Genomic DNA, 24,857 nt, shown 5'->3' with positions numbered 1-24,857 from the left:
AAGTGTTTCTGCTGTATGCCGCATGTACTCGCATATAAGCCAACGTTTTCAGCACCGTTTTTAGCACCAAAAAGTCCTCGGTTTATACGCAAGTAATTGATATAACAGCTTGCTTCCAGCATTGCCTTTTGCTAGCTGACCTTTTTGCAGACAGCATTGCCTTTTGCTAGCTGAACTTTTTGCAGGCTGAGCTAATTGCTCCCAGCTAACAAATCATAGAATCATAGAGTTGGAAGGTACATCATGGGTCATCTAGTCCAACCCCCTGCACTATGCAGGACACTCACATCCCTATCACTCATCTACTGTAACCTGCCACCCCTTTGCCTTCACAGTATCAGCCTCTCCATCAGATGGCTATCCAGCCTCTGTTTAAAAATTTCCAAAGATGGAGAACCCACCACCTCCCGAGGAAGCCTGTTCCACTGAGAAACCGCTCTGTCAGGAACTTCTGGACATTTAGATGGCAATACTTTTGAATTAATTTCATCCCATTCATTCTGAACAATTCTGCTCCATCCTCTATAATATGGCAGCCTTTTCAATACTTGAAGATGGTTATCAGATCCCCTCTCAGTCGTCTCCTCTCCAGGCTAAACAGATCAAGCTCTCCCAACCTTTCCTCATACGTCTTGGTCTCCAAACCGCTCATCTTTGTTGCCCTCCTCTGGATACATTCCAGTTTGTCCACATCCCTCTTCAATTGGGGTGTCCAAAACTGAACACAGTACTCCAAATGAGACCAAACCAGAGCAGAGTAAAGCGGTACCATAACCTCCCGTGATCTGGACACGATACTCTGTTTGATACAGCCAAAAATCCCATTTGCCTTTGCCAAAATAACCATTGCCTTCTGCAAAGATCTTGAAAGCTGAGCTTACTCTGGCAGCTTGTAGGACATCAATAGTTTGACTGAGGGATTCTGATTCCCCCCCCCCCTTATTTTCCTAATAACTTCTTCTGAACTATTATTTTGGTTTTGGGGGATTAGGTGGGTTTTGAGGGTGCTTTGGGGTTAATGGACTTCTAATCTGGCATGCTGGGTTCGATTCTGCGCTCCCCCCACATGCAACCAGCTGGGTGACCTTGGGCTCGCCACGGCACTGATAAAACTGTTCTGACCGAGCAGTGATATCAGGGCTCTCTCAGCCTCACCCACCTCACAGGGTGTCTGTTGTGGGGAGAGGAATGGGAAGGCGACTGTAAGCCGCTTTGAGCCTCCTTCGGGTAGGGAAAAGCGGCATATAAGAACCAACTCTTCTTCTTCTTACTATTTCTTTCTCCTAGTGTTTCTTTCTTCTTTTATCTGAGGGGCAGCATTGTTTGCCTTTTCTTCTTGGGGTTCTGTTTCATTTAAAATTTGATATTTACAGTTCTTTCTTTCAGTTTTATATTTCTTTATTTCAGTGTTTTGTTCTGGGGGACACTGTAGCCCTCAATTTGGTAGCTGTTGTACTTGTTGTAGTAGGTTGACAACTTCGGGTACTGTTGTTCTGCTCTGGTTTGCTGGCCTGGGGGGGGCATTATTTGGTTCTCCTGCCAGAGCTGTTCTCACAGAGCAGTTCTGTCAGTGCTCTCTCAGGGTGTCTGGCATCAAGAGAGGAAGAGAAGGTGATTGTAAGCCACTTTGAGTCTCCTTTGGTTAGTAAAATGTGGGGTACAAAAACCAGCAGCTAATTATTCCTCTTGACTTCTCTGTATTTGTTTGGGGAGGGAGGCTGGATGGGAGAGCCTGTGATGATGGAGCATGGATTAAGCATTTAGGCCACCCTGTAAATTTACCAGTAGCCTGTTGCATTTCCCACCCACGGCTTTTATGCAAGTCAATAAGTGTGCCCAGGTTTTTGTGGTAAAATTAGGTGCCTTGGCTTCTTTGCGGGTTGGTTTATATGTGAGTATATACGGTACTCGTCAAAGATGGCCTCACTAGATTGCAACAATTGGATCTAGAGGTTATTAAGGCATCTATTATGGTGACCAAAACATTTGTACCCCATAAGGGAGCATAGTTGTTGAACTGCCCAAATGAAGGGCACACCAGGCAGGGATGTCATCTGGTCATCCATGAACAGCATGTAGCAATATGTTCTACCAAATGCTGTTTCACATATTCCAGGACTAATCTCAGACTATGTTCTGATGAGCCATGAGACTCAGATTAAACTCTGGGTGGAGTCCTTTTGTCTGCAGAGGAATATATTGTTGGTGTAATCGTCAAAACCTGATCATTTTCATCTTGGCTCTGAGTTTTTGTAGTTATTTCTCCCCAAGCGTTAAATAATAACAATGCTTTATGAAAAGCTCATTTACCAAGGTTTTACATTGATTGAACACACATGCATGTCCTGTGTGGGAGTACAGCCAGGGTGAATATGATTTCAATAAGCCAGTGCTATTTACCTTACAAACCATTAATGGACTTAAGTTTGTGATGTCTTGTACTTATGCTCACAGAATCGCTTTAGTTCTCTGTAATGTTTGGGTCTAGGATCTCTCTAGTCTCTGACTATAAAAAGTTAATATTTTAAATCTCATCCAAATTCCATATCCTGTGAAAAGGAAAGTCTATGACCTGCCCACCAAAAGAGAAAAAGGAAACTGTGCCCTCATCCTCGATTAACCAAATCAACAGCAGGTATGTACTTTAGCCTATTTTGTAGGCTTTCTATAAAAATGTTGTCCGTGAACTTAAATGCTTTGGGGGAGGAACAGATAAAGCCAGTGTGATGTAGTGGCAAACTGGTGAGACCCAGGCAGTCACTCACTCTGCATAATCCACCTCACAAGACTGTTGGGAGGTTACAACAGAAAAAAAGGAAGCGATAAAAGTGGAATGTCGAAGACCATGGTAAAAATAGCTGGGGCAACAGAGCTCAGTCCTGCAGTCTACCCCAAAGATGAACACCTCTAACACAAACTCTCTACCCACTTCAAGCATTGCTCCGTGACTACAAAGTCCCAGAAGCTCATTTAAACAAAGATAGGTACTTCTAGACATTCCAATTATCACAAGTATCAGAATGTATGCGAAATTCTCTCTGTAAAAAAACTGCATACAGCTAACAGTGATTTTTTATGAGTTAGCCTGTACTGAGAACACTTACTTCGGTGCAACATGCAGCATAACTAATAGCAAAAACATGATATACCAGAGAAGTGAAAGGAATTCCTCAGACTTTCCTTAGCTGACATTATTTTGATTGCCAGTTCTACCTTATCTTGCTAGGGAACAATTTCACTTTTGTTTGCCCGGGACTCATGTGCCTCAAAGCAAGGTGACAAAATCTACTGGAAAAGCAGAGGTCACAAGTAGGATAAATTTGGCATTCTATAACTACTGGTACAGTTCCACTGGGACTTTATGAGAGGTGTCAAATTGTACTGTATTTGCCAAAATTCAAGATTGTCTAACTGCCTTTTGCACAAGATCTGCATGCATTTTATATTTAGGCCTTACATGAGAAGCATCTGGATACATTTGGTGACTTGGATAAATTAAGACAATGGGAGCAAATATTAAACCTTCTATAATCTTTCAGCCAAACCACAAACTTTATTGTCATGGTTTTGCTATTTTCTGCCCACTCAGTCCACTTGTATTACATTAAGGCCCCTGCTGAAATACTGAAACTAAACATAAAATGTTGCAGTGCTGCTTTTTGAGGGCCAGGTTGGTGCACTGGTTAAGAACAGTGGACTCTAATATAAGCTGACCAGGCGTTCCGATTCTGACGGAACTCTCCCACCTTTGAGGCAAAAGACCTGCGTCCTGCCAGAGTCTTCAGAAGTCCTGGGAGGGCGCAGCCAGGTGGCCAACTCTGCCTGCCTGCCCGCCGGGCACCTCCCCTGTGCCAACGGCGCTGCCCACACTCCTAGGGATGCAAGCCGGAGCCAGGCTGGGGGGCTGCGGGGGCAGCGTGGCTGCTCCTGCTGGCCCTGCCCAGCTGCCTCTGGGTGGCTCAGCCCTACAACAACAGAAGCTGCATGTGGTTGGTCCACACGTGTGCGGCAAGCAAATCCTCCTCCTCTTCCTTCTCCTCTTGCTCCTGGGGTGGCCTGGGAAAGGCATGGGGCATGGGGCATGGGGCAGCAGATGGGCAGAGTGACGACGAGGCGCCACTGGCTCTTGTCGAAGGTGGCGCGGCCTTGGTCCTTGTCCACCAGGTAGGGCAGGTGCAGGAGCCTGCGGTACGCAGTGGGGTGGCGCGAGTCGAGCTGCAGCTCCCTGCCATGGACATTGAGGCGCGACTGGGCGGCGGAGCTGAGAAGCGGCAGCTCGACCGTCACATCCAGCTTGCGAGGCACGAAGCTGGGCACAGAGTCACGGCTGCAGCGGTAGTCCTGCAGGTCCACATAGGTGTGCTGCCAGAGGGTCCACCACGGGATGATGGCGGCGAAGGCCAGGGCAGGCGGTGCGGGGGCAAGTAGACTGCTTGGGGCTTGGACAGGCCTGCGCGAGTAGGCGTAGGGGGTGGGGAAGGGCGGTAGCGGTGAGGCCCCCCCACCTCCTTCTTCCTCCTCATTCTCCTCCTCCTCGTCTTTCAGGGCACTGGTGAGCAGTATGCAGAACAGCACAGCCATGGGGATGGCCTTGTACTTAGTGCTGCGCAGGGGGGCAGCGTTGGTGCGATCAAGGCTGGGTGCTAAGTGCTCTCAATGGAGTAGAGGGCCGTCTCGTAGAGCAGGCATCGGAAGTGGGCGGAGCAGGTGGCCAGGCACAGGGCGTCTGGGTGGAAGAGCATGTCGTAGATGAGGTAGCGGGACAACCATGGGCAGTGGCCCAGCTCCTCACGGCCCGGTGACAGGCAGTGTGGCAGCACCCAGCCGTGCGGTCCCCAGGGATGCCAGCCTTCAGGTGCTACCTGGAGATCTTCCCTCTCGCACAAATGAGGGGAAGGCGGCAGAGGACGCCCCACCAGCGAAGCCCACCTGCCCGCACCTCCCCCCCATGTCCCGCTTTACCATTTTTAAAATCTGGTGACCTTACTCTAATATGGAGAACCAGTTTTGATTCCCCACTCTTCCTCCAAATGTAATAAATAAACATGCAGCCAGGTAGGTGACCAGTTGGATGACCTTGAGCAAGTCACAATTCTCAGAGCTCTCTCAGCCTCACCTATCTCACAGGGTGTCTGTTGCAGTCAGAGCAAGGGAAGGCTATTGTAAGCTGCTTGGGACTCCTTCAGGTAGGAAAAAGTGGGGTTCAAACCCCAGCTCTTCTTCTTAATTGCAATGGTCCTGGGGCTGGGTAGAAAGGGACAGGACCAGGAAGTGCATCTCCCCTGTCTGGACAAAGTGCAGCTTACAGATGTGCCTGTGGCCAGGAATTTGGGTGTGATCTTTGATGCCTCCATATCTATGGAAGCTCAGATCATGAAGGTAGCCCAAATGGCATTTTTCCATCTGCACCAAGCTAGGTTATGATGATCCATGCAATGGTCCCTTCCAGATTAGACTTCTGTAACTTGCTGTATGCAGGCCTTCCCTTATCTCTAATCTGGAAATTGCTATTGGTACAAAATGCAGCTGCTATGGTCCTCACAAGGTCATCTTGGAGGGCCCATGTCCAGCCTATGCTGAGGCAGCTGCATTGATTACCAGTTGGCTTCCAGATCAAGTTCAAGGTTTTGCTTTTTACCTTCAAGGACATCCGTGGCCTCGGTCCCACTTATCTGAGGCACTTATGCCTCTCACAGGGCTGTTCACTCTGTGGGGATTAATTTGCTGGTTGTCCCAAGGAGGCACAGCTGGCCTCAACCAGGGCCAGAGCCTTCTTGGTCCTGTCCCTGACCTGGTGGAATGAGCTCCTGGAACAGCTGAGGGCCCTGATGGAGTTGTCAGTGTTCCACAGGGCCTGCAAGATGGAGATCTTCCTCCAGGCATTTGGTTGAGACCAGGCTAGGAAGACCCGTTCCTGCCATTGATAGGCCCATAGGCCAGGCACTGCCACTAGATACTCCACCGAGGGTGATGGTGACAGTTGTGGTAGGGTAAGGATGAATGGGAAAGGGGGAGTCTTGTAGATTGTTTTTTGCCACCATATTGTTTTTTGTATGTATTGGGTTTTATGTGTTTTGTTAAGGTTTTATTGTAAACCGCTACGAGCCAGCTGGTCAACAAATACACATACATATATTATATTGTATGTATGTGTGTGTATACATACACACACACACACACACACACAGAGACACACACATACACATACACATACATACATACATACATATCCTTATCCATTGTTCCTCTTAATATTTGTGAAACAGCTCTGTGGGTGGAGAGTGTCCTGGCAGTACTAGTTGGATTAGCGCCAATCAGAGTGCAGCCAGCACCCTGATTGGCCCTGCTCCCGCCCTCCCTCTCTGGACGTTAGCCACTTTGCTTTCAGACGCTGCAGGAGCCAGCATGTGAGAGAGAGCCACAGAGCCACAGAGAGCCCTGCCAAACCGCAAACCAGCCCTGATTACCTGCTATGGCTCCTGCTGAGAGAGAGAGAGAGAGAGATCTGCACCTGCTGGTGTCCCCTGGGTCCTAGCACCCATTTCATTCCTAATTTCAATGGGCTTTCTTGCATGTGTGTGTATCAGAATAAGAATCTGTTCAGCTGCTGCTTGAAGACCACCAGTGAGGAGGAGCTCAGCATCACCTTAGGCAGTCGATTCCATTGCTGAACTACTCTGATTGTGAAAAAAAGTCTGATATTTAGGCGATATCATTGGCGAACAAACTGGTTAGTCCTAGAGGAGATCGGCCCTGACTGATCCTTAGAAGGCCAGATCCTGAAGATGAAACTCAAATATTTTGGCCACCTCATGAGAAGGAAGAACTCCCTGGAGAAGAACCTAATGCTGGGAGCGATCGAGGGCAAAAGAAGAAGGGGACGACAGTGAATGAGGTGGCTGGATGGAGTCACTGAGGCAGTAGGTGCAAACTTAAATGGACTCCGGGGAATGGTAGAGCACAGGAAGGCCTGGAGGATCATTGTCCATGGGGTCGCGATAGGTCGGACACGACTTCGCACCTAACAACAACAATTCTCCACATATTTTAAACCCATTACTGTGGTTCCTATATTGCCAACAGGAACCTTTCTCTGCCCTCCTCCATGTGACAACCTTTCAGAAACTAAAAGAGAGCAATCATGTCTCTCTCAGCCACTTCCTCTCCAGGCTGAACATTCCCAAGTCCTTTCCCCATAGGGCTTGGTACCCAGGCCCTGGATCATTCTCATCGCTCTCCTCTGCACCTTCTTGATTGTGTTCATGTCCTTTTTGAAGTGATGTTGCATGCCACAGATTCACCATTCATGTTTCAAAACTAGTTACTTTCTACTACTTTATACACATTCCCTTCTGTGCACATTCCCCACTTTTCCCCTCTAGGCAGGATTATATTGAGATATCCCAGAGCCCTTTGTTCTCTGCTGTGTGTGGTACTATCAGGTGTTCTCATGAAGCAGCTTAAAACATTATACACAAATTATTTATTATGATGATTCTTCTGAGGTGCTTGAACTCTATTGCCCAGGAACTTTGTTAGGAAGTCAGTCGATACTAAGACAACTTTCTCTTCACATATTAAACAGAGAAACTAGCCTAGTCAGGGACCAAAAAAAGAAAAGAAAAGGCAATAGGTAAACTGAGGATAAACTGTAGCATTGCTCTGACAAATTCAGACCAGCATCTGGACAATCTTAGCATCTTTCCTGGAAATTTGAGAGCTCACTCCATTTAAGAAACCTCACTTGATTAACTCTGAGCATTTTATTGATCTATCAATTCAATTTTCAGAGAAGTATACATGAGTAAAAGGGTAAAAGAACATGGCAAATATTTACATGAAAATGAGTGTTTGGTGTACATATGTCTTTTTTTGCATTTCTGTGCCTGGCAGCTCTCATTTTGTTCAATTGCTCATGAACACTCCTGCCATTACAAACCTCTGCACAATTGTGTCACTTTTGGGGTTTCTCAAAGCTTGAAGAATGTTTCAGGGGTTTCTCAATAGTAAAAAAGTTAAGAAAGGCTGCTCTAAGGTAAGTGAGGAGAAGAGAGGAGTCAAACTAACTCGCATAAAATGGCTGAGAAGATCAGGAAAGCTGTCTTCCCTACTGTATCCTCCCACTGATAAGGAAATTACATGCTAAGCCAGAGTCAAAAGAATGATCCATCAAAAGAGTAATGTATCAAGCAAGGCAGGTTTTATTTATTTATTTATTCATTCATTTATAGACTGCCACTCTCAGTTTACCCATGGCGGTTTACAATGAAATAATAAAAACACAGTTAAAACCCTTAAAACACCCCTTAATACAATTAGCAGCAAATGTAGAGCTATCTTAGAAATCACATAATCACTGTTGTTTTTACAGAAGATGATGCTTTGATTCCCAATAGTAAAATCTGTGGCAGTCAAACAGGGTCAGGGAAATAGCAATTCCATAGCAAGTCCCCTCAAAATCAAATTGCCATATAAGCCATTAATAATTAGGAGGTGACCTGGATACCCCCAGGCCTTGTTGGAGCTGGGAAGCTAAGCAGGGTTGCAGCTGGGATACTAAGTAGCTCCGGTTAGCATTTGGATAGCGCAGACAAGATAAAAACCATGTGGCTCAATACATCCTGTAAGTTTTTGAAGAATTCATTTTGACTGCAGTAAGGTAATCTTATATTTCAACTGGAAGTCAATATTAACTCAGGCAAGAAAAAAATATCTTGTCTTCAATATCTTTAATATTTCAGGGTAACCATCATACACAAGACTAATATCCTAGGTATACATTAGTTTCATTGGACTTCCTCATTTGTATATTAACTGCATGTAACCAAAATAAATTCAGGCAGAGCTCAAAGTCTCTTAGCAGACAAGATATAGAAGTCAAGATACTTTTCTTCTTGCTTGGTTTAATATTGACTTCCAGTTGAATATAAGATCCGGAGACAGAGGATGGCAATAGGGGAGAACATTGTCCAGCAGTATGCATTCGCATGCAGGGTCCCACAGAGAGCAATTCTCTCCCTGATGTTGTTCAACATCTGTATGCACCCTCTTGCCCTGTTAATCTGGAGTTTGGGCTGCGGTGTAATCAATATGCCGATGAAACTCAGCTGCATTTATTAATGGACTGCCATGCATCAACACCCCCAATTACACTGACCAGTTGCCTGAAGGCAGTGATGGATAAGCTCAAGTGGGGTCAGCTGAAGTTGAATCTAGCAAAGATGAAGGTCCTGTGGCTGGGTTGGCATGCCCCAGAGAAGGCACTACAACTCTCTGCTCTTGACAGGATCCAGTTAGCAACTGCAATCACTGTTAGGAGCCTGGATGTGATTCTGGATTCATTATCAATGAAAGTCCAAATCACAAATGCTGGCTACCGGGCCTTCTACTACCTTCGCCTGGTGTGGCAGCTAGCACTCTACCTGTCGGCACCCGACGTGACTCCTTACTGGAACTGGGTGGATGGAGCATTTTTGACCAGTGGTCTCCCAGCTGCATTGGCTCCAGATGGAGGACCAAATCAGATTCAACATATTGGAACTCATAATTAAGGCCTTAAAAAGTCTGGAAGCTTCGTACCTAGAAGCCAGTTCTGAATCTCTCTTACCTTCAAAACCCTATGGGGTCACTATAAATTGGCTATGACATGAAAGCAAAAACAATAATAATAAGAAGACAGTTAAAATGATGGCATCATCAATTGACTAATATTCTTTTGCAGACAAAACAGGAGTTATGTTTGATCACTCTGGTGCAGTTCTAGGAGCAGTCCCATAGTTTAAAGGCTTATGGGAGATACAAGGGTTGTGTAATGTCCTGATGGCCACATGGTATACTATTAGACTAAGGCCAGGAAGGGTTTAACTCCCTTCTCAGTCATGAAGCTCTTTGGATGGCCTTGCACTACTCGCTCTCTCTCTCTTGGATGAACCAACTATATAGATTCAACTGTATAGTTATTGTGGGGTGGGGGAGAATGGGAAAGGGCAGCAAAGTACAGCATTTTATGTTCCTGGTATAAAAGGTAAAAGTTTAAAAGGTAATAGAGAGATCACCCTTCTACCACCACCCTAAAAAAACATGGAGAAGTAAAATAGAGATCAATCATTGGTGTAATCCTAGATCAAAGCTCATCAGTGCCTGAAGAAAGTTCAGTATCAGTCTCATTCCTCTTATCCACCTCTTCCTTGATCTCTGTTCTGGCTCTGAGCCCAGGGCATTGCTCTAGGGATCCATGAAGGTATAATTTTTCTCCCCATCTTGAACTCTTGCTCTAGGCAACAATCTTTTCACCTGAGTGGACAGTTCCTGGTCCTCAGTTCCTTACAGATATCTTCAAGGTTCATGAGTTAACCTGAAGTGACCCTGCTGAAGTTATGTGAACTGACAGGGAGGTAATAAGGTTGCCAGCTTGTTATTTGTGACATAAGGTGATATACTGATAAATGTTCTGCCTGTGGCCAGAAATGGGGAACATAAATTCAAGGCAATGAGAAATTAGTTCACAGAGGTTTTAGGGGCAAGGCTGTATATATTTGGCAGCTGTCAACATTCAACTCCAGTCCAGTCAGCCTGCATTTCTATCACTGCATTGCAATAATAGAAAATATATTCCAGAAGAATGCTTCTGATATTAACATTTTGAACTGTTCAAAGGGTTTAACAAAAGGCCTACACAATGAAGACTGAATAGGCACCTGACTTTTCCGGACTAAATGGAACCCAATAGCAGGGTTACCAACCTCAAGAGGGATCGTGGAGTTCCCCCAGAATTACAACTGATCTCCAACCTAGAGAGATCAGTTCCCCTGGTGGAAATAGCTGTTTTGGAGAGTGGATTCTGTGGCATCACATTTTTGTTGAGTTCCCTCCACTCCCCAGACCTTTTCTTCCTCAAGCATAACACTGGCAATCCCAGCAATAGAAATCTAGGATCTCATTTATTGATCCTTCTGGGAAATTTATAGAGTACATATGGAATAGGGCTTGATTTACTTTTATATTTTTTTCCACAGTCAGTTATTTTCATGTGTTATCTTGGCTTTGTTTTTAGATTCCACCGGTGTCATCTTTTCTGGCTATCATAACTTCCTGGTTATCACTTAAAGCTGGCTTTTTAAATCAGGTTTCTTAGTGTCCCTGGAAGGGTTTCCTGAATGGGTGGGAGTTAATTAATTTTTAATATATTTTTAAAATTTATTAAACATTTATCAGGTGATATGACCACAAAATTGAGAAAGGAGTTCGGCAAGGCTGTATACTGTCGCCTTGCCTATTTAACTTGTATGCGGAGCACATAATGAGAAAGGCGGGATTAGAGGAGTCACAAATTGGGATCAAGATTGCAGGGAGAAATATCAACAACCTCAGATATGCAGATGATACCATTCTAATGGCAGAAAGTGAAGAGGAACTAAAGAGCCTGTTGATGCGGGTGAAGAAGGAGAGTGCAAAAGCTGGCTTGAAACTCAACATCAAGAAAACAAAGATCATGGCATCCGGCCCTCTCAATTCCTGGCAAATAGATGGGGAAGAAATTGAGATAGTGACAGATTTTATTTTCCTGGGCTCCAAGATCAGTGCAGATGGGGACTGCAGCAAAGAAATTAAAAGCTTTATCCTGGGGAGGAAAGCTATGGCAAATCTAGACAGCATCCTAAAAAGCAGAGACATCACCCTGCCAACAAAAGTGCGTTTAGTCAAGGCTATGGTCTTCCCAGTTGCAACGTATGGCTGCGAAAGTTGGACCATAAGGAAGGCCGAGCATCAAAGAATTGAGGCTTTTGAACTCTGGTGCTGGAGAAGACTCTTGTGAGTCCCTTGGACTGCAAGACGAACAAACTGGTCAGTCCTAGAGGAGATCAGCCCTGACTGCTCCTTAGAAGGCCAGATCCTGAAGATGAAACTCAAATACTTTGGCCACATCATGAGAAGGAAGGACTCCCTGGAGAAGAGCCTAATGCTGGGAACGAAGGAGGGCAAAAGAAGAAGGGGACGACAGAGAATTAGGTGGCTGGATGGAGTCACTGAAGCAGTAGGTGCAAACTTAAATGGACTCCGGGGAATGGTAGAGAACAGGAAGGCCTGGAGGATCATTGTCCATGGAGTCGCGATGGGTCGGACATGACTTCACACCTAACAACAACAATGACCACAAATGGTCGTGTCAATCCCACTCCCAGCCAATGATGGGGCTGGACAGGGTAGGGAGGGGAGGGGCCCTGGGTGAGCATTCTTCCCAACCATATTCTACATGATTGCACCACTTTTGGAGTTTCTCGAAAGCTGAAGAATGTTCCAGGGGTTTCTCAGTGGTAAAAAATCTGAGAAGGAATGGGTAAGATTGTTGTATGGCTGTGACATCACTATGAAGCCTTCGCCAGAAGTGACAGTAATGTTGTTTTATCAAGTGTTCCACTCACAAAATGCTCCCACCAATTGTGGGTACTGCATCACTAATTCTAAATAAGCACAACTTACAGATATAAAGGCACATATCTTGGGCTCTTCTGAAGTACCTCCTGTATCAAGGAGCCTGAGGAAGAAACCAGGATCTGCTCTTTGCTTTGGAAAAGACCATATGGGCTTTCACTTGCAACCAAAGGTGATAGTTTGCTCTCTGCAATTGCACAGGAGATTATTTCCAAGCCAAGACACACAATGCTCCTTATAGATGGAATCAGCCAAAGAGAATGTACCCTTCATGCCAAGAAGATTTATTATCTCTGTCTGTCCACATCCCATGGGTAGAAGGATCCAAAGAAGCCTTTTCCTGATGTGTCCAGGAAAAGGCTTCAGAAATTTTAAGAATCATCACGTTTACAATCCTGTTCATGCTTAGCGAAAAGTATTAATAGGAAAGGTAGTTATTAAGATGTCTGGTTTCAAGACTTTTAAACTTAGCCAACTAACTCTTGGCAAAGCTTTCCTAAATTGTCAAATCCCAGTTCTATGAAAGCAGACAGGGAATAAGGAAATGGTCAGTGTAGAAATAATCGCTTAGGGTTGTTCCTTGTTTATCTTGAGTTTCAGGGTTGACCACAGCCCATCCAGGAAAGGTGATTTTATTCCAGTTGAGGAAAGTGGTGCATTTAAGACCAACAAAGTTTCATTCTAAGTATAATCTTTTGTGTGCACACTTCTTCAGATATTTGTGAAGAAGTGCACCAGAAAGAGTGTTCATGTACACAGACCTTATACATTGAATAACACTTCGCTGGTCTCAAAGGTGCCACTGGACCCAGGCTTAGTTCTGTTGCTTCAGACCAACATTGCTGCCCATATGAATCTATATTGTTTTACGAAGTCTATGTTGTACATCACCCCGAGATGACCAGTCTTGACAGAGCAGTATAGAAGCCTCAAAATAAATTTAAAAAATAGTCCAGTTGGTTTAATTCATCTTCAACATACAGAATTTGACATCACACTCACTCTTCTAGTCGCCAAATTTCAAAAGATACAGATAGAAACTTAGAACTGGAAGGGGTCATATAGGCCATCTAGTCCAGCCTCCTACTCAATGCAGGATCACCCTAAAGCATTCATGATATGTATCTGTCCAGATGCTCCTTGAAAACCACCAATAAGGGAGAGATCTCCACCTCCTTAGGTAGCTTATTCCACTTCTAAACTACTTTGACTGTGATTTTTTTTTGTCCTGCGCCATTCTACACATAGTTTAAACCCATTACTGCAGGTCCTATCCCAGATGTTTGAAAATGGCATCATTGTTCTTACAGGGCCAGATGACTACTAGGATTTCTTGCATGTAAAAGCTGGGCCTAAAATGGCAGGCAGTAGCAGCTCAGAGTGAGTAATGGAGGACTGATATTCCTAAGTGACTTCTACTTTCCAGTTTCTCTCGCCTCCTCGGAACCCCCCCCCCCTCAAATCTTCTAATTTCTTGTAAATCTCATGAAGGGAATTTAAAAACAAATCATTACAGCTCAGGGAGATAGTTTGACAAGTGGATCCAAAGTACTTTGCAGGCCTCAGTGTGAGCTGGAAACAATCATTGTTGGTCTGTTGATTCAGCTCAGGCAAGTAAAAGAAGGGGGTATGTGTTTGGACAGATGTAGGTTTTATATCACAAGCAGAGGAATTAAATAGTATGTTGAGTCCCCAGCTGTCTATTATGGATTCATATTCTTTTTAACCATGTCAAAAGGCTTTTCATTCCAGCTGCTGCACAGCTGAACATTTTGACCCATTGAATTCTGCATTGATTGAGACATGTGGATATGATAGCCATGGTAGGCAGAAATTGCTGGGGTGAGATTCCACAACACTTCTGTTCAGACTCACATTGAAAGAGGTGCTTGAATGTGTTTATGCCAAGGCTCACTTGTTGCTCCACACAAATAATTGTGGGTATGAAGGCTCAAGGATGATACAGCAGTTCAGACAGAAAAACAAGCCATGATTTGGTACTGTATGAATGAACTTTGTGCTTGCATACTTCTCCATCCCCCTCACCCTCTGGGGGCACAGCTACACAGAACTTCCAAAATATTGTGTAACTGAGCCCATAGTCATTTAATAACTTAAGTATTTTAAAGAGAGGTCATGTTTTCATGGTTCACTGTCTGTTGTTGTTATTTTATTATTATTGATTATTGTTATTTAAATTATATCCTGCCACTTTCACGAATGGCTTGTGGTGGATAACAGTATAACAACCTCACATAAAACACCATAAAGTCATAAAATTATAAGAACCCTCTCTGTTGTCACAAAAACTACCCCCCCACGCGCGCGCACACACACACAACTCTTGTGTGTTCTTGTGCAACAGGGGGAGGATGACAAGGGAGGCTGGTGTACTGGCAACCCAGGGAGGGGCCCTAGATCTTAATTGCACTGGCTGCAACCATAGACCTGGCAGAAGAGCTCCATTTTGCAGGCCCTGTGAAAGTGTGACAGCTCCGTCAGGACCCTTAGCTCTCCCAGGAGATCATTCCACCAGGTTGGGGCCAGGACCGAAAAGGCTCTGGTCCTGGTTGATGACGAACCTCTTTTGGGCCAGGGAAGTCAAAGGCACTAATGTAGAGCTAGATGAGCCAGTGACCTGACTCTGTATAAGGCAGCTTCATATCCTATACTTTCATAAGTTACATCTGAATCAGCAAACTATGGTTTGAACTTCCTGCTTACAAAATAACCAGAGTTTGCAAGTTTGGATTAAATTAAGGTTTGCTGTAAATCAGAAATCACTCATTGACTATGTTCACAGGAGGGATGGAAGGAAAGCACAACACTGAATTCAGTCTCAGTTTGGTCTACTTTTGAACTATCCCATCTTTCTACAGCTCTCGGAAATTTCTAAGGATGTAATCCTTTAGGTAGATAAGATACTGATTTTTTTAAAATGTATATCCTAGTTTTTCTTAGTTATTTAATACATCGTTCTCTTCTCTTTCCCATTTAAAGTATTACTGCTATCTTCTGCTCTTTTGGCAATGCTCTAGGTATAACATTTGTGATGTCAGTCAGTCATAGAATGGAATATAAGGCTCTATCTATGTGGCCTCTGAACCAGTGGTCAACCTGTGCCATGTGGGCTGCATGTGGTACCATCAACAGAATATTGAAACATACATGGATAGAAGACTAAGATTCCTATAGCATAGAGTTAAGCCTGCACGGCTCTCCTAGCGCCTTTACCAGTTTAGTAGAACTGGACTGTGTACATACATACCATGTCACATTTTAGACTTCACTTATAGCACTTTAAAAAGTCTGCCACGGTCTAAAAGTAGAGATGAGAATGAAGAATATCAAGCTGACAATGACAAAAAGCCCCCAAGACTCATCTAAAGCCCCATTGCCGCTGTGGGGGAGGAACGCCGACAGGGACCTGGCTGGTGGGAGAGAACTCCCAGCACTGGCATTCTCTGGGCAGGGTGTGTGTTGGCATGGCAACAGGGGGCGTGGCTGAGCTAGGCATCAGTTAAACGGATGGCCTGACATTGCTCGGCTTCTTTTCCCCATCAGGGCGCCCAAAGACGCCAGTCTGTAAATAAAATTATTTCTATCACAATACCTGTGCTAGTGCCAAAAAAAGTCAATTAAGTTTTGTTCCCATTTACCAATACAATACATTTAGAACAAGGGTGGATTTTTTAAAGATTATTAGATTATTAAAATTTTTAAAAAATAGCAAATGGGACCTCAGTAATACGTCCAAATACCTTCAGGATTAAGTTGGTTTAGATCCCATTTGTCGCAAGAAATTTGAGAAATTAGCACCTTTGAAAGGGTGATCCTTCAGGATATAGTGACTATGGAACAAAAACACAAAAATGCTGCCTTAAATTTCACAAGGGCAGAGTCTGCACTTACTTAGTTTCTTCCATTGTCAATCCTGTTGAATTCAGATCGATTTGAACTTGGGTCTTCCTTTCTCTCCCCCTCCCCATTGAAACAGGAAAGTGTTCTGCATGTGGTTAGGGAGACTCAGAAGAGGTGGAGGAGGAAAATGGAGACTCTTTCTTTGTTTTCTTGAAGGGGGGGAGAGGATTGAAGAAGTCAGAGGAGGGAGGAAAAAATCCTTTCTTTTCTTGAAGGGGGGGGGAGAGGATCGAAGAAGGCAGAAAAAAAATCCAAGACCGACAGAAGTTGAGAGATATTAGGGGCTTCTCCTTTAAGGCAAGCTTGTCACATGGCCACCTGTGGCCAATCATGAGTTCTCTACCACAGCAGAGAGCCCAGATTCAAAATAATGCAATTTTAAAATATATTGAGAATTAAAAGCACTCTAAGATATCACACAATAAAGGTAGGGTCACTCTGGATCAATCCTTCTTGCTGCAGAGGGAAAATCTAAATTGCCCTAAATCAAAACGGAAATCGCATTCTGTGTAGAGGGCAAGGACTGAATCAACCTGGGATTGGAATAAAAGCTCCATGCAGTTTATACCAAGGTCTGAATTTCAAGCTTTGACTACTTTAAAGAGGAAGCCTAACAACACCATTAGGTTCACAGATAAAGGGGGCAGTATTGTAGTACTGAATACCAATCATATGAGGCAGAGATATTCAAACAATTATCTGAGAAAAAGATTGCAAGCAAATATCTACCAGTTTCATAAATGAACTGACTAAACTAATCAGGACAGTAATATATGATAGTTCTGGCCAGAATTTAATTTCCAAACAGGAGATTTCATTCCTAATTAATAAATATCTATCTATCACATTGTTGTATGCTCTCCCAAAAATTCATAAGGATCCTAAAAATCCTTCAGAACATCCAATAGTATCACAGATTGGCTTGGCACTGGAACCATTATCTAAACTTGTGGATTTCCACTTAAGTAAGATGATCCTCCAAATTCCAAAGATCTTTAAGGACTCTACTCAATTCATCAATTTGGCTGAAAAACTGATCCTAGATAGACAGGACATTATTGTGACTTGGGATGTTAAAGCCCTGTATACCAGCATTCCTATAGAAGAGGCAAGGGATGTTGCCAAGATATATTGAGATTCTAGATGTCTTCAGAAACCACCCACTCATTTTTTATTAGATTTGCTGGATATAGTCTTAGAGAAGAACTTTTTTTCAATTTAAGGATAAGCTTTATTTACGAGTATATGGGATTTCCATGGGGAGTGTCCTATCACCAAACTTGTCCACCCTTTTTACATTAGAATTTAAGAACAAATAAGAACAACAATCCTTTTCAAATATTGTGCTTTACACTAGATTCTTAGATGACATCTTTATGGTGTTTCATGGCTATGAATCCTTGCAGGAATTTGTTACATTGGCCAACTTGGTTCACAACTCAAATAAGTTTCTTGATATATGGTTTCATAAAAATCCTAAAGGTATAATAACAATAATTATGTACAAAAAACCCATAGACAGAAACACATTGTTAGAATTTACTTCATAACATCCTAGACAACTGAAAGAAGAGCCAGGCAGAACACTAGCAAAGCATCCGAAGAAGGCCTATTAAGGTAGAAGCCCTAGTAAGCCCTATTAAGGTATGGCAGAACAGAATGGTTTGTGCTTTGGATTTTTTACCATATATTCATAATATTAAAAACATCATTTTAAAACATTGGCACATCATTCAACACATTCAAAGGATGTGAGCAGAAACTTGTTTTTGCTTGGAAATGGGGAAGAAATATTAAAGAACTGATAATACCTCCGAGAATCCAGGAGTGTCAGGGAGCGAGTACTCTACCTGAGGGGTGTTATAAATGTTGTTTGTGTCAAGCATGAAAATAGAGACCAACTGTTTGAATTGTTCTATTGTGAATATGAAGGCACCTATTAAGAGCTTTATAAATTATAAACAAAAATGTAATTTATGCAGCAATCTGTCATGTGAAAAGTTTTTATAGTGGAACTAGCAAGAAAGCCCATTGCAAGCAGGAATACAATGGGTGCTAGGACCTAGGAGGTACCGGGAGGTGCAGATCTCTCTGCGTGTCTCTTTCCCTCTCCCTCTCGCTGCGTAACAAAGGATGCAGAGAAAGCAGAAAGGCTCAGCGCCTATTTTAAATCTGTTTTTTTCCCACGGGTCAAAGGGTTTAGGCACATGTAGAGATGGCAGTAGCCCAGAGATAGTGTCTGGATGGCAGGTTGACATAGACAGAGAGGTTGTCGAGAGGCATTTAGTTGCACTAGATGAGTTCAAATCCCCTGGGCTGGATGAAATGCACCTGAGAGTGCTCAAAGAACTTTCCGGAGAGCTTGCAGAACCCTTGTCCATCATCTTCAACCTGGAGAAAAGGAGGTTGAGAGGGGACATGATAGCCCTCTTTAAGTATTTGAAAGGTTGTCACTTGGAGGAAAGCAGGATGCTGTTTCCGTTGGCTGCAGAGGAGAGGGCACGCAGTAATGGGTTTAAACTTAATCGTTTGCACGCTCTTATAGTTTTTAAAAAATCCCCCCCCCCCGGGTGCAACTTCTGGCTGAAATTACGGGCAGTGTCAAACATGGAGCTGTATTGTGCTTGGAAACTTGATTGACAATTGCTTGTGGAGAGATTTCAGCCGAACAAACATCGCTTATTTGTTGTTTTTGCTGGTTTAAGGGGAAAAAATGGCGATCGCGATGCCGGAAGCTCGGGTGCGAGAGCTTAGGGAGGGATATGCTTGCTCCCGCTATATTGAGAACGCACATGTCTTTTTCAGATGTGTTGCAGGTTGTTCTCAAGAGTCTAGTACACAAAATCCACAAAAGTGGATTCCGCGAAAAGCGCTACAACGAAGCGATTTTTGCAGAAGTGTTGTGTACAACATTGTGTGTAATATTAAAAAAATAGCGTTACACAATGGTAAGACTTCAGCAACATTAACGCTGTGTGGAATGGCCCCCAGAGTCACACTGAAAGTAATACACTATTGTGATTTAGATAACTGTAGGTGAGTGGAGGGCTTTTGAACTAATTTGTTATTTTGTTAAGATGTATGGCTATTTATTGCTATTATGTGTTATTATGCAAAATATAACCATGGCTGTTGTTGTTAGGTGTGAAGTCGTGTCCGACCCATCGTGACCCCATGGACAATGATCCTCCAGGCCTTCCTGTCCTCTACCATTCCCCGGAGTCTATTTAAGTTTGCACCTACTGCTTCAGTGACTCCATCCAGCCACCTAATTCTCTGTCGTCCCCTTCTTCTTTTGTCCTCGATTGCTCCCAGCATTAGGGTCTTCTCCAAGGAGTCCTTCCTTCTCATGATGTGGCCAAAGTATTTGAGTTTCACCTTCAGGATCTGGCCTTCTGAGGAGCAGTCAGGGCTGATCTCCTCTAGGACTGACCGGTTTGTTCGCCTTGCAGTCCAAGGGACTCCAGTACCAGAGTTCAAAAGCCTCAATTCTTTGACGCTCGGCGTTCCTTATGGTCCAACTTTCGCAGCCATACATTGCAATAGGGAAGACCATAGCCTTGATTCAATGCACTTTTGTTGGCAGGGTAATGTCTCTGCTTTTTAGGATGCTGTCTAGATTTGCCATAGCTTTCCTCCCCAGGAGCAAGCGTCTTTTAATTTCTTTGCTGCAGTCCCCATCTGCAGTGATCTTGGAGCCCAGGAAAATAAAATCTGTCACTATCTCCATTTCTTCCCCATCTATTTGCCAAGAATTGAGAGGGCCGGATGCCATGATCTTTGTTTCCTTGATGTTGAGTTTCAAGCCAGCTTTTGCACTCTCCTCCTTCACACACATCAACAGGCTCTTTAGTTCCTCTTCACTCTTCACTTTCTGCCATTAATAACCATGGCTATAACATATCTATTTGGCCTCCCTTCTATTTGTGTTGGCTCAGCTGTAATTTGCTAATACAATTCAGAGCAAAGCCACTACTCTGAAAATCTTAATTCATTAAACAGGAAACTTTCCCCAGTTATAGTATCACTCTGGACTATCACGAATTTGGTGATAGACATTCACCAGAAAGTTCGTTGGTCTTCATTTTGTTCTAATTCTTATGCAACCAAATAAGCACAATACTATTTGGATCTTTTTCAAAGCAAAAGGAGGGCTGAGATGAAAAAGACTGTGCAGAGCTCCTTCCTGCCTGCTTCCTCCTCCCATGACCAGCTGTAAATATTTATCTGGCAGGCTCTAATGAGAGACATGGGCCGAAACAATGATAGTTTCAACATGGCTGCCCTCCAGGGCTCTGAACTCAGGAGAGTGTTTTTTTCACTGCAGCTGCTGGTGCTGCTGGTTCTTAGGCAGCCAAATGAATTCTTTGATGAGATGAGAGGAAAAGACATATAAAATCATAAACACTTGGAAACCAAGTGTGGGAATGTAATCTCAGCCCTGCCAACCTGCTGTTTAATGAGCCAATGCTGTTTTGAAGTTGAAAACAAATGTATAGATGGGGTGAGGAATGTTTGTTTGATTACTGGGTTTTAGCCATTTTTCCCTGAAGGCAGGGCTTTAATTATAAATAACTTGCATTCTTTTCTTTTGGAAGCGCATGATAACATACAGCAAAGAAGAATGCATTCATCTCACATTGTAATACAACCTAAAAGTGCAAGAAGTCTAGCCTGCACCTACATGGAGAATCCTGAATCTCCATTTCACTGTCATTTTTTGCACAAAAGCACTGGCAATGGAATGTTCACACTGTAGTTGTAGAATCCTAGAAGCACAGAGCTGAAAGGGGCCATACAGGCCATCTAGTCTAACCCCCTCCTCAATGAAGCATCAGCCTAAAATATCCAGGATAAGTATCTGTCTAGCCACTGCTTGAAGATCACACTTCTTCATCCAGTCAGCAGTCACTTTTCCTATATTTTCAGTCCACCACAGTAAAAAAAGTACCAATAACAGCTCTTGTGATAAAGTGTATTAACATAATGATACATTTGCAAGAACCAGCTAATTCCTATTAATTCCCTGCTTCCACATTCTAAAAAATAAGTATCTAGCCCTCCTCACTGTAGTTATGTATCTGCAACAGATATCAGTGTGGTCACATACATGGATACTTAACTTGGAGATTAGAGCCATGAACAGATTTTTCTACAAACCTGGGAAAAGTTCCCAGTTACCACCACCACCACCAAATAGAAGCAGTGCCTGTAGCTTTAAGAAATAAATGCTCTGTTAGTGGCCATTGCTAATCTCAAAAAAGGGGTCAAGCCAAAGAAAAAACCCTCCCCTGACCCCATAAGCAAGCAGGAGCTGCGTAGAGAGCAGGGGGGTATAATTAAGCCACAGCTGGAGAGGAGGATGGAGGAGAGGAGGTGAAAAGGAGAAAGAGGCAAGGAGAGCTTTCAAGCAGCACAGAGGATAAAAGGGGGGAGGGTAGACATGTCATGTTCAATAGCAGCACCTCATCCATGCCAGGCGCAGCCATATCTCCCAAAGTTCCCCCCTCACTCCACTCCCCCACGTGGGAAGATTGGGTGGAAGAACAGATTTCAATCTCCTTTGGCAATAACTGTCTGAGGAAAAGTGAAGAAGAGGAGAGCAGGGAGTGGGGAGGCCAGGTTAGGAATTTGGAGGCCTTATCCCCCAGTTTCTAAGCCCTCTTGTGCACTATTCCCCTCTTTTGCACAGTCACACTCTTAAGCCACTTCTATTCAGCAGCCTCATTCCTGGCTTTCTTTCCTTGGTGAGCTCAGAAGTGTGCTTATATGTAAAGGACTTCAAAAGAGGTCGAATGACTGTCTTCAGCTCCCTTCCCCCATCGCAGGAATTCCCCTTTATTTGCACACCTCCCCAGAAACTCCCATTTCTGGGCTGAAAATGCTAGACCCATCCAAAGCTCAAGGCAAGCACACACATACACCCCTCAATGCCTGGGCTGTTTTTCACACATGGCTACCCAGAAGGAAGAGCACAAAGCTGCTGAAAACTGGAGGGTGGCTGGGAGCTGGGGCTACTGATGGCCCATGGTCAGCAGGGAGGTCAGACTGCCCCAACACTGTTCTGGCCCCAGCCCAACCTGTGGCTGTGCAGTTCTAAGGCAGTTGGTAGCAGCCATTTTCTCCAGGGGAACTGATCAGTTTGTAATTCTGGGAGATCTCCAATCCTACTTGAAAGCTGGCAACCAGGCTTGCGTGCTTTGGCCGCTGAAGCAGCAGTTTGAGCCTGAAGCAGCCTGCAGTGTGGCGCAGGAGGAGAGGTGGCGCCGGTAGCAGCGTGTGACCCAGCACCCACACGCAGGCACAGAGCTCTGCGCCTGCATGTGTGTGCTGACTGGCATGCTGGCGCTGGCTCTGCCCCTCCCCCTGCGCTGCACCACTGGCTGCTTCGGCGGCCAAAGTGCACAAGCCTACTGGCAATCCTGTCCCCCTCCCCATGCCACACTCCTGAGCTGAATCAGGCCCCAGAGAGCTTAGAGACATTAGTATCCCAATATCACATCACATGTATCCATAAAATGGTCTGGGGAGTCCCAAAATGATCCTTGGCAGACCTAACATCTTGTTGGATTTTTATTAAGGTTAGGAAAAGCCTGGTTGATGTTCCCCCCAAAGTCCCACGACCAACCGTCATTCCAGTTTTGAAGCCAAGGCAGGGAAAAACTTCCATGGATTCAGCTCTAGGGCTTTTCCCTGTGAGTTTTTAAAAACTGGTTCTGGCCTGTACTCCTTTGATTTTCACATGCATTTTTGAGCCTGAATGGACTGTCCTGGTCAAATCACTACCTCTCCTCCCCACTACCCTAAATACGAATGATTATTTTTTCTTTCTTTTTTAATGACACTAAATGACTAAAATTAAGATGTTTCACTGAAGTATTGTAGCAATTTATTTGGTAAAGTTTATTATTTCCCACTTCTTTTTTTTTAGGTAAGTTTTTGGCATCTTCCCTCACGGAGAGAAGCCTTTCCCCTTACATCTCCATCAGGGCATGGGCTAGAGACTTTTAAAGTGTCTTTTTTAAAAGGTGGAGTGTGGTGTGAGATGCTGCCGAGGATGACAGAGCCCTCCCTTGAAAATCCTTACTCTTGAAGGCACACAAGGAAGCCAATAAATTGATTCCAGAACTGTGAAAATGAACAGGAAGGACAGATGTGTAGCATAATCGTACCCAGATGAATTCCAGTGCTTGTGAAACCACTCCCAAGAAAATCAAGAGTAAACTGAGCTTTGTGGAAAAAAACCCCATACGCTCCATGCAATTGGAATGACTAAGAATAACACTGTTTTGCCACTTTTTAAAGGAAGACTCAAAAGATTTAACTCAAGGCCTTCACAAGCAAAAGACTGACGAGTTGTGTGACTTTTCTGGAATTCACAAATAAAACCCTATAGTAGGGTTACCAACCTTAAAGCAGATTCAGACTACAAGCATTAATGCTCCTGAAGAAAATGGCTGCACTGGACAGTGGATTCTGACATTATACTCCAATGAGGTGCTATTTCTTCCTAAAAACCTCTCCCTCCCTAGGCGCCATCCCCAAATTTCTGATATTTTCCAATGCGGATTTGCCAACCATACACACCATACACAACCATACACAACCATACACACCATGACTAGAGGTGGAATCAGCCACTGACAGGTTCTAACTGTCGTGCTCCAAGGAACCCTGCTGTGGAATCCAATCAGTTTAATCCAATTCACAGTATTTAGCCAATGGCGCGGGGTCACGCCCAATCCTTTTGTCTTGGATGTGCTTATATAGTTGGTGTTTTCTGGGTGGGTTTTCAGTATGATCTTAGTACAGCTTGTATCATGTTCTGGCACTAATAAAAAGTTGCAGCAATTCCAGTGTCTGTGGTTCTTGACCCACAAAAATACACCACAGATCTAGGACCTTCAGGCCTGGCCAGCACCCCATGCAAACTGATGTTGTCCTGATCTCCACAAATTATGTCTCCTATCTGCTTTTTCAGCACTAGTACTACTCCCCATCAGTAGGTTTCTTCCTAATTCCCTCTCCATCTCCTTGGCAGTCTAAGGAGGGCAAATTAAGGGTGCAGAAAGTCCTGTACTCTTAGCAAGCAGGCACTGCATCCAGGAGCTCCAGTTCTCCTTTAAATCTCTTCCAAGTATGTTACTTCTGCTGTTTTTGGAATTTCCCCAGTTTTCCACTAATTGATGTTTCCCCACACAATCCCCCCAAGAAAGGTTTGTCCCTTATCCACACAGAAGAGTCTCATATCTGCTGTTATTTTTCTGAGAATTCCACAGAGAAACTGTGGGCTACATGCTCACGAATTATGTTAAGCAGGCTTTTCAGGAAGACCGTCTAAACATTTCCAACAAGTGCACTTAGTACAGTTCTGCCTGCCAAATGCTATTCCCTCTGTCTTTGGTTGTGGTTAGAAGAAAGCCTTTCTAATTCAAATGGGGAAATCAACTAGCATCTTTCCTTGTCCCTCACATCTGCTTGTTTTGAGTATGCGGGGAGGGGGT

The 24,857-nt window shown here is 44.1% G+C and overlaps 1 long non-coding RNA gene across 2 annotated transcripts in view; it reads left to right on the top strand.

The window, feature by feature from the left end:
- LOC143839563 (uncharacterized) overlaps positions 1-24,443 on the top strand; it is a 32,492-nt gene extending 8,049 nt beyond the window's left edge. Inside the window, exons 3-5 of one of the 2 annotated variants that reach the window (XR_013231765.1) lie at positions 2,560-2,635; positions 13,743-13,812; positions 23,285-24,443. This is a non-coding gene — a long non-coding RNA (uncharacterized LOC143839563). The remainder of the gene's footprint in view (positions 1-2,559; positions 2,636-13,742; positions 13,813-23,284) is intronic. The other variant, XR_013231761.1, reaches the window with a different exon arrangement.
- The last annotated feature ends 414 nt before the right edge of the window (positions 24,444-24,857 follow it).

This window comes from Paroedura picta, chromosome 1, assembly GCF_049243985.1.
Source record: "Paroedura picta isolate Pp20150507F chromosome 1, Ppicta_v3.0, whole genome shotgun sequence".
In the NCBI taxonomy this organism is placed as follows: Eukaryota; Metazoa; Chordata; class Lepidosauria; order Squamata; family Gekkonidae; genus Paroedura; species Paroedura picta.
The sequence above is the reverse complement of the archived record's forward strand: the minus strand, read 5'-3'. Positions and strand labels throughout refer to the sequence as shown.